At 49.0% G+C, this 11,864-nt stretch overlaps 1 pseudogene; it reads right to left on the reverse strand.

Annotated features, from left to right (window-relative positions):
* Positions 1-11,517: 11,517 nt before the first annotated feature.
* Positions 11,518-11,635, reverse strand: LOC135052574 (5S ribosomal RNA; annotated as a pseudogene).
* Positions 11,636-11,864: the final 229 nt, after the last annotated feature.

The following is an 11,864-nucleotide window of genomic DNA, read 5'->3' on the forward strand; positions in this document are numbered from 1 at the left end:
ACTACAGTAAGTGCCAATTTTGACTATACTTTGTACTAGATAGTACACTAGATAGTCAAGATTGACTTGCCTGCACAGCCCATCTAGCCTTGCGATACTGACCCCGTAGGAGTGCGCAGGCTGCCTAACACCCTGAGATGTGCACTAACTTTCCATAAGATTTTGACTATATAGTCAAAATCTTACAGATTTCTCTCACCGTGTGTACACTTCAGAGCCCAGCATTCTCGGAGACCTGCTTGCTGCCTCTCTGAAATGGCTGCCTGGTTCTCATGAGGGAAGGAGGGAGAGTGAGGCAGCTCAAGGGCAGGAAATCTGTTACAGACTGGCGTCCAGAGCTGGGGGAGGGGCTACAGGTTAAGCGCCACCTCCACTGTGCTGGTCTTCAACCCCAGTTACAATGCGGGCCTTGTAAATGGATGTAATTTACACCCTAACCTGTGCTCCTAAACGCCCTGGTAGTCTAGTGGAGGCCCTGCCCGGAGACAATGTCCACGCTAGAGCCGCGAGTCCATCTCCTGGATTCGTAGCGGACTGCAATTTCAATGCGGATCCCGCGAGGAGGCCCAATGCCGGCTACGCAGTCCCGAGGTCCCATCAGCAAGTGGTGCAAGTCGCCGTGTGTGTGATCCCCTACCGCAAGTTCCAGTTGGAGGAATAGGCAAAGCTGGAGTTTAGGTGCCGGGGAGGGTTGATGGAGATGCAGTGCTGAAATGTCATAGACTTACAGCGTTGTCAGCCCACAGGAAAAAACAATAAAAATTAAAAAGCTTTGGGGCTGTTTTCTGCAAACACCAACAAATCCAATGCATGGAGGAGGGGGTTATAAGGGGGGAAGAGCCATGCATCCTTGGATATACTGAAAGTATTAACTGTTTGGTGCCCGGACTCTCCATCCACCACTACAACCGCTTGATGTTCCCTGTGGAACCTATGAACCCTGATGAAGAAAGATTATTTTAATTTACCCGTGCATAATTAAAGAAAAACAGAATACTGTATATGACCTGTTGGTGGTACTTGAGGACTTGAATTAAGAACCTCTGCCCTAGAGAATTCACTTAAAGCCGCTCACCCTCAGCTACAAAAGCCCTCCCTTTTAAACATTACTAAACCCCTCATGAGGTATACACCTATTTGACCAATGTACCCTGCCTCTGACCTATACCTCTCCTTCTAATATCTTCCAACTCCTGCTTCCAAGACTTTACTGCACACATTTGAAACATCCTACCTTTCCTAACCCCAGGGGGTCATTTCGACCTGATAGCACGCTAGCTATTTTTTGCAGTGCTGCGATCAGATAGTTGCCGCCTGTAGTGGAGTGTATTTTTGCTTTGCAAGTGTGTGAACGCATGTGTAGCCGAGCGGTACAAAAAGATTTGTGCAGTTTCTGTGTAGCCCAGAACTTACTCAGCCACTGCGATCACTTCAGCCTGTCCGGGACCAGAATTTACATCAGGAACCCTCCCAGCGAACGCATGGACAGGCCTGCATTTTTCCAAACACTCCCAGAAAACGGTCAGTTGACACCCATATGCACCCTCTTCCTGTCAATCTCCTTGCGATCGGCTTCTTCGTAAAACCATCGCACAGCAACAATCCACTTTGTACCCGTACGACGCGCCTGCGCATTGCAGTGCATACGCATGCAAAGTTCTGACCTGATCGCAGCGCAGCGAAAAAAAAACTAGCGTGCGATCAGGTCTGAATGACCCCTTTATTTTTTTGTTTTACAACCCACCTCTTATTGTCTACCCTAACCCTTACCTAGACCAGTCCTAAAACGTTCCTTCTACTTTCTCCAGCTTCCACCTGTCTTATCAACTCATGATCTATTTGCTTTGTTTGTCTTGGAACTGTAAACTTTCACAAGCAGGCATCTGCCTCTTACGTACCAGTTGTTTATGCTTAACTATTTATATATGCAAACATTATGCTTCCATATTTAACTTGAATTTGTAGATGTCCATCTCTTAATTGTACTTACATAATTTGTTTTTCTGGTGCTGCAGCCCTTGGCATATTCAGCTTGCTAATAATGGCAACAAGCTAAATATGTCTGCAACAACTACTAGTTGCTTCCTATTGGGCCTCGGACTTGCACTTCCCACCAGCAAAATCCCCCTAGGCTGTTTTTTTTTTTTTAGTAGGAGTATGAGATTAAGAAGCTATACCTGACAGATGTTCTTTTTGCACTAGCTTTTGGGCAACAATTTATGAAGAAAGATAAAAATATTCAACTGAAAATTGGTTAATTGTAAGGGGGGGTCGGGGAGCTTTATACGCTGCCATATTTATTAGATGACCATTCATTTATTCAACATTCACAACCTGTTGAGGCTTGCTGTTGTCAGATCTGCTTATCAAATTAGAATAAGTCAAACCTATTTGCATTAATAGTAATAATTTTATTTATATAGTGCTCTTTCTCCAATAGGACTCAAGGCACATAGATGAAGAATTTACGGGTTTATTTATAAAGCACTTCTGATTGTGTTTATGGCACAACATTTCATAGGACAATGCTTTTACTAGCAATACGTTGCTAATGAAAGCATTGCTATTATACATATCAGGCATTAACATGGTCAAATGCAAAATCTTTCACAAGCAGACGCTTTAGAGACACAAAGAGCCATAAATGAATGTGGGTAACAGTTCAAATATTTAGAAACCATTTTGATCAATCTGAAAGAATATTGTAACTTATATGGGTATATACAATTGCGGTCGACTTGCCGCAAATTGCCGTTTCAAATTCGACTTTTTGCAATTCGACAGTAGTCAAATTCGACATATCTGCAATGGTAAAAATGCGGCTTTTCGACAAAAGTATATTCAATTGAAGAATGTCGATACGACAACAGTGCTTTTCGACAGTCATTTCATCAATTTCAGTCCGCCTCATTTTGCTGGCGGGATCTAATACAATTTTTTTTAAAACATGTTTTTTTTAGTGTTTTTTTTTTTATTGCTAATAGCATATCTATTTATATTAGAAGGGATTATGTACTTGGTTTGTCTATTAGGAGCCACAAGTATTATTTATATATTTTTTAAAAGAATATATTTTTTTTTTTTACTGACTAAAATAATATGGAGAGATCAGAGCATGTTTTTCAGTGGGAAGGGGTGGGAAGGGGTTAAAAATCCTGAAAAAAAAATGCGTGGGGTCTTCCCTCCTAAGCATAACCAGCCACGGGCTCTTTGAGCTGGTCCTGGTTGTAAAAATACGGGGGAAAAAATGACAGGGGATCCCCCGTATTTTCACAACCAGCACCGAGCTCTGCGTCCGGTCCTGGTGCAAAAAATACGGGGGACAAAAAGCGTAGGGGTCCCCCGTATTATTAACACCAGCACCGGGCTCCACTAGTCAGAGAGATAATGCCACAGCCGGGGGACACTTTTATATCGGTCCCTGCGGCCATGGCATTAAATCACTAACTAGTCACCCCTGGCCGGGGTACCCTGGAGGAGTGGGGACCCCCTCCAGCCACCCAAGGGTGAAGCTCGAGGCTGTCCCCCCCATCCAAGGGCTGCGGATGGGAGGCTGATAGCCAAGTGACAAAAATAAAGAATATTGTTTTTTTGTAGCAGAACTACAAGTACCAGCAAGCCTCCCCCGCAAGCTGGTACTTGGAGAACCACAAGTACCAGCATGCGGGGGGGGGGAACGGGCTCGCTGGTACCTGTAGTTCTACTGCAAAAAAAATACCCAAATAAAAACAGTACACGCACACCGTGAAAGTAAAACTTTATTACATACATGCACGCCGACACACACATACTTACCTATGTTCACACGCCGACTCGGCCCCCTTCTCCAGTAGAATCCATGGGGTACCTGTAAAAAAAATTATACTCACAAAAATCCAGTGTAGATCTGTCCTCTTCTTGTTTGTAATCCACGTACTTGGCAAAATAATAAAACACCAAACCCGGACCACGCACTGAAAGCGGTCCCATGTTTACACATGGGACCCCTTTCCCCGACTGCTGAGACTCCCCGTGACTCCTGTCACAGAGGGTCCCTTCAGCCAATCAGGGAGCACCACGTCGTGGCACTCTCCTGATTGGCTGTGCGCGTCTGAGCTGTCAGACGGTGCATAGCACTATGCCGCTCCATTATCTTCAGTGGTGGGAACTTTGCGGTCAGCGGTGAGGTTACTCGCGGTCAGCCTTTGGATGGGGGGGACAGCCTCGGGCTTCACCCCTGGCCCTTGGGTGGCTGGAGGGGGGGACCCCTTGATTTAAGGGGTCCCCACTCCTCCAGGGTACCCCGGCCAGGGGTGACTAGTTAGTGATTTAATGCCACGGCCGCAGGGACCGATATAAAAGTGTCCCCCGGCTGTGGCATTATCTCTCTGACAAGTGGAGCCCGGTGCTGCTGTTAAAAATATGGGGGACCCCTACGCTTTTTGTCCCCCGTATTTTTTGCACCAGGACCGGACGCAGAGCCCGGTGCTGGTTGTGAAAATACGGGGGATCCCCTGTTGTTTTCCCCCCCGTATTTTTACAACCAGGACCGGCTCAAAGAGCTCGAGGCTGGTTATGCTTAGGAGGGGGGACCCCACGCATTTTTTTTCAGGATTTTTTACACACTTTTGTGCCGTCCATGAAGTCAAATCCAGGATGCACACTATCGTCAAGTGGTCCGTTTTTCAACAGCGGGACTGTCAAATCCGTTTTTTATTGAATATGTCGAATTCGGGTCCCGGCGGGAGGGTGTCTGACTGTCGAATTGTGTAAAATTTAAAAACGGTCGAATTCCAGCCGGAATTCGACCGCAATTGCATATACCCCATAGTGTGATAAGCGAGTGTCCAGTTACGTATTTTATTACAGCTATACTTAAGCTGGGTACACACGTTTACCCAACACGACATCGCAGGGGACAGGAACCGGCAAGTGCATACACACTTGCAGCTGCCGGGTCTGGCATGTCAGAGCAGACGAGGATGTGACCTGTGGGAAAACGCATATCATGTTTACACACTAGATGATTTACAACGATATGACGTTCTGATACACAGGAGCAGGCGACATATAGGGGGCTATCCAATTAGCCCCGGTAATTTACCGGGGCTAATTGTCTCACTTGGGTTATCCTATTTCCTCCGACAAGCCAGCACAAGTGGTGGCTTATCGGGGGGGTTACCTGATGCTGCACCCTGTGCCGGCTGCTGACAGCTCCCGGTGCAGCGCTGCTCCTCCGGCTCCCCCAGTCACATGGGCGCGCCCCCATCATGCGACCCCTGCCGGGGGAGATGAGTTTACGGTGCTGCCCCTGCTTCTCTGCCGGCTGTCACTGTGCTGAGTGGCAGCTTCCGTGCCACAGCGCCATGCCTGCAATCCCAGCCTGCTGCTGCAGCGGTCATTGGACACTGCAGGTTGTCCCAGTCATCGAGGATTTTGTTTCTCCTGGAAAACTAAATCCCCAGAAACAGACCTGGGTAGGGAAAATGAGAGGTAGGGGCTACAGGGAGGCTGAGGTCAGGGACACTGAGGGGCAATTACAGGGAGGGTGCGGGAAGCGACACTGAGGGAATTACAGGAGTATGCAGGCAGGGACACCGAGGGGGGTCACAGGGAGGTTGAGGTCAGGAACACTGAGGGAGAATTACAGGGAGGGACACTGAGGAGGAATTACGAGAAGGGTGCGGGCATGGACACTGAGATGGAATTACTGTGAGGGTGCAGGCATGGAGACTGAGGGAATTATGAGGAGCGTGCAGGCAGGGACACTGGGGAATTAATGTTAGGGTGCAGGTAGGGACACTGAGAGAATTACGGGGAGGGTGCGGGTAGGGACACGGAGAGGGAATTACAGGAGTGTATGGGCAGCAGGGACGTGCAGTCAGGGGAGGCAGTGCCTCCCCTGTCATTAATGAGTAAAATAATACAAAGAAGATACTTATGACACATAAGTATCTTCTTTATTATTTTACCTATCATTAATGTGTGTGAAAATCAGTTTGGGAGGCACCGATCGTGGTGCCTCCCGTAGTGATTAGGAAAGGTATGGGGAGCGGGGGGCGGGCGCGGGCGGGGCCTAGCAATGGGCAGGAAAAACCCATTGAAATAACATGGGAAAGCGGCACCATTAGTGGTGCCGCTTTCCTACAGGGACGTGCTTTCAACCTATGAAAGCACGTCCCTGTGAGTGAAGGCACAGTGATTGGCCAGCGGATCCGTCACTGGATCCGCTGTCAATCACTGTGTGGGCGTCGGTACCAGCGGAAGTGCGGGCGGCGGAGATGCGGGATGCGGCGGGCCGGGCGGCGGAGATGCTGGCGGCGGAGAGGCGGGCGGCGGTAGCGGCGGCGGGACGCGGCATTCAGACCCCTTGTGCAGAGTTTGGCAGCGGAAGCGGTACCCATTTCAAAAATGGCGCCTCAGCGTCATTTTTGAAATTCAAGATGGCCGCCACGAGCCAATCATGGCTCGCAGCGTCATCGCCCCGCCCCCTCCCGCTGACTTATATAAGTCAGCGCGAGGCAGCGGCTGTCACAGTCCGACGGCGGAGGAGGAGCGGAGAAGAGCTCCTGAAGACGCCGTGGAAGTCCTGGATGGGCGGCGGCTATGCAAAAGAGCTTAGCAGCCGCCGCCCACCAGGTGAAGATGCTGGAAGTCCTGGGAAGGCGGCGGCCATGCAAAAGAGCTTAAAGGCCGCCGCCTCCCAGGTGAAGACGTCGTGGAAGTCCTGGATGGGCGGCGGCTATGCAAAAGAGCTTAGCAGCCGCCGCCCACCAGGTGAAGACACCGGAGGAAGACCCCAGAAGCCCTGGGGAGGTGGCGCCCCCCCAGGTGAAGACGCCGGAAGCCCTGGGAAGGCGGCGGCCATGCAAAAGAGCTTAAAGGCCGCCGCCCCCAGGTGAAGACCCAGTTTAATAAAGGATTTTTTAAAGAATGTGTCGTGTTTTTTTCCCAATATTTTCTTTACAGGTGGACTACAGGTGCCAGCGGGCCCTTTATGTCCGGGCATGCTGGCACTTGTGGTTCTCCAAGTGCCAGCATGCTGGGGCAGGCTTGCTAGGACCTGTAGGCCACCTGTAAAGAACAATATTACTATTCTTTGCAGGTGGACTACAGGTGCCAGCGGGCCCTTTATGTCCGGGCATGCTGGCACTTGTGGTTCTCCAAGTGCCAGCATGCTGGGGCAGGCTTGCTAGGACCTGTAGGCCACCTGTAAAGAACAATATTACTATTCTTTGCAGGTGGACTACAGGTGCCAGCGGGCCCTTTATGTCCGGGCATGCTGGCACTTGTGGTTCTCCAAGTGCCAGCATGCTGGGGCAGGCTTGCTGGGATCTGTAGGCCACCTGTAAAGAACAGTATTAGCATACAATGAACCCCGCACCCACCGCCACCAGGGGTGCGGGGCATAGCACTGGGCTATCAGCCCAGTGCTGGTTGTTGCTCGGGAGGGGGGACCCCATTTAGATTTTTTTGGGGACCCACTTTCCGAGGAATTCCAGCCCTGGGCTGACTGGTTTGGGGGGTGTTTAAGGGCATGGCAGGGGGACCCCACACTGAGTGTCTCCCCTGCTATGCCATTATCCCCCCTGGCTGGTTCTGCCTGGTGCTGGTTTTAGTGGTGTGGGGGGACTGCACTTTTTTTTTTCCGGGGGGGGGGTGTTTAGCTGCAGTGCCTCCCCAGGCCCTGACCTCACCGCACGTCACTGATGGGCAGGGTCACTGAGGGGGCAGTTACAAGGATAGTGTGGGCAGGGACACTGAGGGGGAATTAGAAGGAGGGTGTGGACAGGGACACCGAGGAGATATATGCACACATACATAAAACCCCCTCTCTAGGTGTGATGGCACTACATGTCCCAACAAATCCAGTTGACAAGGTATGCTGGGACTTGTAGTCTCAACACAGCTGGACAGGCAGTCACTGGTCTAGATACCTCTTCATACAGAGCTATTTGTAACCTGTGATCCAGACTGCCAGGATAGACCATGCAGTGCAGCTACGGTACCGCAGAAAATGTACAGGTATGCTCATGCTGCACTGCTGACTGGTGCTGATTGTAGTGGCTGGTGTTTGGTGACAGACCGCATTGAACCAATGAGAAGGGGAGCGGATGAGGAAGAGGAGGTGCCTCGCTCCCCGGCTATATTCACCATCTGTGACTGTAGTCACAGAGAGTGTCAGAGTGCAATACGCTTTTGAGAGTCCGGCAGTGGATGAGCACTGCTAAGGGATGTACTGTACTTACTGAGAACTACTATGTCATTTTACCCCCTGGCGCAGGAGGCACTGCTGGGCGGCACGCACCCTTGCAGGCACCCCTGGCCATTGCCATCCTGGCCAATAGGAAAATACACCCCTGCACGCAATCAAGATCGATAGCCTGTAAATAAATAAGTATGTGAAACATCGGGGGGGGCGGAAAAAAAAATTGCAAAACAAATTTTTTGCACCCGATGTTTTACCGGGACTAATAGGATATCCCCCAGAGTCTAGTGTGCACCCAGCTTTACACGCTTGATCCTATTTTCATTAGAGTATTAGGTTTTCTCATACGTCCTAGAGGATGCTGGGGACTCCAAAAGGACCATGGGGTATAGATGGATCCGCAGGAGCTTGGGCACACTGTAAAGACTTAAACTGGGTTTGAACTGGCTCCTCCCTCTATGCCCCTCCTCCAGACCTCAGTTAGACTTTGTGCCCAGGAGTGATGGGTCACACACTAGGGGAGCTCTCCTGAGTTTCTCTGAAAGACTTTAGGTTAGGTTTTTTATTTTCAGGAAGACCTGCTGGCTACAGGCTCCCTGCAGCGTGGGAGTGAGGGGAGAGAAGCAGGACCTACTTCTTCTTAGTTCAAGGGCTCTGCTTCTCGGCTACTGGACACCATTAGCTCCAGAGGGTTCGATCACTTGGTGCGCCTAGCTGCTTGTTCCCGAAGCCACGCCGTCACCCCCCTCACAGAAGCCAGAAGAAAGAAGCCGGGTGAGTATGAGAAGAAAAGAAGACTTCAGTGACGGCAGAAGACTTCAGTAATGGAGGTAACAGATCGTGCTACACTCCATGCTCCCACACACCAACGCACTCACAGGGTGCAGGGCGCTGGGGGGGGGAGCGTCCTGGGCAGCATATTACTGATTTCTTTTTCAGACTGGCATAAAAGCGTATTCCCCCCGCCGCCGGCTTCCACGGGTGCAGGGCGCTGGGGGGGAGCGCCCTGGGCAGCAGTTTACAGTTTGATTTGGGGACTGTGAAGGATTACTCGGGCGGTACCGGGGCCCCCGCCACCATGTCTCCTCCGCCGCCAGGCTCCCGCGGGTGCAGGGCGCTGGGGGGGGGGGGGGGAGCGCCCTGGGAAACATATTAGGGTGTTTTGTGATTTAAACTGGCGGGGCCGGGGCTCCGTGTCCCGGACCGCCGCCGGCTTCCGTGGGTGCAGGGCGCTGGGGGGGAGGCGCCCGGGGCAGCTTTTATGTATATGTGGACTCTGGTAGCCCAGGCGTCCCATGTGATAACTCCGCCGTCTAGTAGCAGGGGCGCGTCGAGAGCCGGTGCTCCCACACGCTGAGGGTCTGTTGGGTGCAGGGCGCACGGGGGGGAGCGCCCTGTGCGGCATTGTTTCTTTTGGTATATAGTGTTTTACACTATATACGCTGATAGACCGGTTTGCGTATTTTATATGTATATGTATTTGGTTATAATATTATGTGAGGGTTTAAGCGCGCCAGGAAGGGGCGGAGCTTCATCCTCATGAAGGAGTCAGCGCCATTTTCCTCCGGTCCCCGACGACCCTTACTGTATAGTAGGAAGGTGGGGGGGCACAGTGGTTTTTGTTTTTAATGCTATATGGGTGTCCTTTAGCATTATGTGGATAATGGTCATACAATCCTTGTTGTAATACGTCAATTCACTGTTTCCTGCTTTGTACCCACTATTGCTTGGTCGACAGGTGTGAGAGTTTGTCACAAGCTACTGTGGGGCTAACGGTCAGTTTCCCCGGCGCTTGGCGGTACTTGATTTGGAAAATTAAGTATTAGCAAATTGGTGTTGTGTGCTTAAAACAGTAAACACGATAGGCGTGAGACTGTGGTTTGTGAATGCTCTGTCGGCATCAACGGTGTTTCCTGGGTAAAGATGTTATCAGGCGGTTATTGCCTGGTACCTGTGTGTGTATATATGTGTATGTGTATGTGTATATATATATATATATATATTGAGAATTGCAGATAAGATCAGAGCGACCATAGGTGGTAAATACTCTAAGAGACTAAAAAGATGATTTTTTTAAAACAATGCAGGGTTTATTTATAACGAACGTTTTAAAAGTTTTTTTGGACATAAAAAGGCAACATATAGGAATGCTTTTCAAAAAAAAAAAAAAAATTTGTTACAAAGTCATTTAAAAAGCATTCTAAAGGACATGAAGATAATAATATAAAAAGTAGGAGCGATAAAAAATAGTGCTAAAAATTCCCGTGTTCAGAAAATAAGAGTCATTAGAGACAATCGTATGTCTAAAATTATGTAAAAAAAATTCTAATACAAATACGTATAAAAGATCGGATAAATAGAAAAAGCAGCTTAACTTGAGGATTTCAGTAGTAGCAGGAATCACCCAACCGGTTTCGTCTGGTCTGACTTCATCAAGGGGTAATGAGCACAGTGGGACACATCATCTATATATACCCCTATGGGTAAGGAAGTGATTAGTGACATCACTTCCTGTAATTGATTGACATTTGTGGAAACAGGATGTAAACATACTAGTATAGTTCAGGAACACATAATGAGTTTGGCCAATAATGAGGTAGGCTGTAGATGTGATGAAGCGCTTTACTTGCGCTTAGAAACTGTGTGGGGAGTCTTTGTGAATCATAAAAGACTTTTGCGCTTGTTTAGTCCGATGTGTGACGCTAAACGCGTCATTTCCGCCCCACTTCCGGTGTCCGTGGCTTCCTCTTGCGCATGCGCCGGTCATTGCGAAGGGAAGTGCGGCGGCCATTTTCTGGGAGTCCGTGAAGCGTGACAGTTGCTCGTGCTGGAAGCGGGTGCCGGCGGCCATATTTTCATGGATAATGTTCATGTAGTTTAATAGGTCTGATATATTCAAACCGTCTCCACACAGGAAGCCGCATATGTAAATAAGATAAGATCGAGAATCAGTACATATATACGATTCCGAGGTCATATATAGTTCATCGTTTATATACAGATTCTACAGACTAGGTGTAGAGTATGTTACAATGTAGTTCATACTCCTAGTCTGATAGACATAAATAAAGTGTTTCTCCTATAAAAATGACATCCATTTAGGACATCTGGCATTTTCTATTGGAGTATAAATTGTATATGCATTGGATAAAATTAATAAGATTAATACATAAATAGAGAGTGGATGTTGCGGTGAGACTTATATTTAGGAGTATATAGGCATAGGCATATACCGTCATGGACAGAGAACTTAGTTTCTTTGAATTGAGAGATAGAAGAAAGAGAGATGTATAGAGAGATATAGGAATAGCACGCCCCAGATCTGATTGTTATTACAGCACCCGGTCTTCTTGGGAAGTTTCCTTACCCAGTACTGGCCGGGCCAACACTGCTTGGCTTCCAAGATCGGACGAATTTGGGCATATCCAGTGTGGTATGACTGTAATCTAAGATCTGGGTAGTGGGAGAGGTGGTCCAGGGGTTGGGGAGCCTCCGCTCCGTGTTCCAACCTGGACCTAGCTGGAAAAAGGCAAGTTGATATTGTCAGGAGTTAAGGATTGGGAAATGAAAGGCTTACGTTTATAGAAAGGGGGCTATTTCGTAGCCTTCATTCAGTCCGTCCGGATGAAGAGATTTCATTTCATGTATCCAGAACATTTCTCTCCTTGATAGAAGG

The sequence above is a fragment of the Pseudophryne corroboree genome, chromosome 2 (assembly GCF_028390025.1).
Source record: "Pseudophryne corroboree isolate aPseCor3 chromosome 2, aPseCor3.hap2, whole genome shotgun sequence".
NCBI lineage: Eukaryota > Metazoa > Chordata > Amphibia > Anura > Myobatrachidae > Pseudophryne > Pseudophryne corroboree.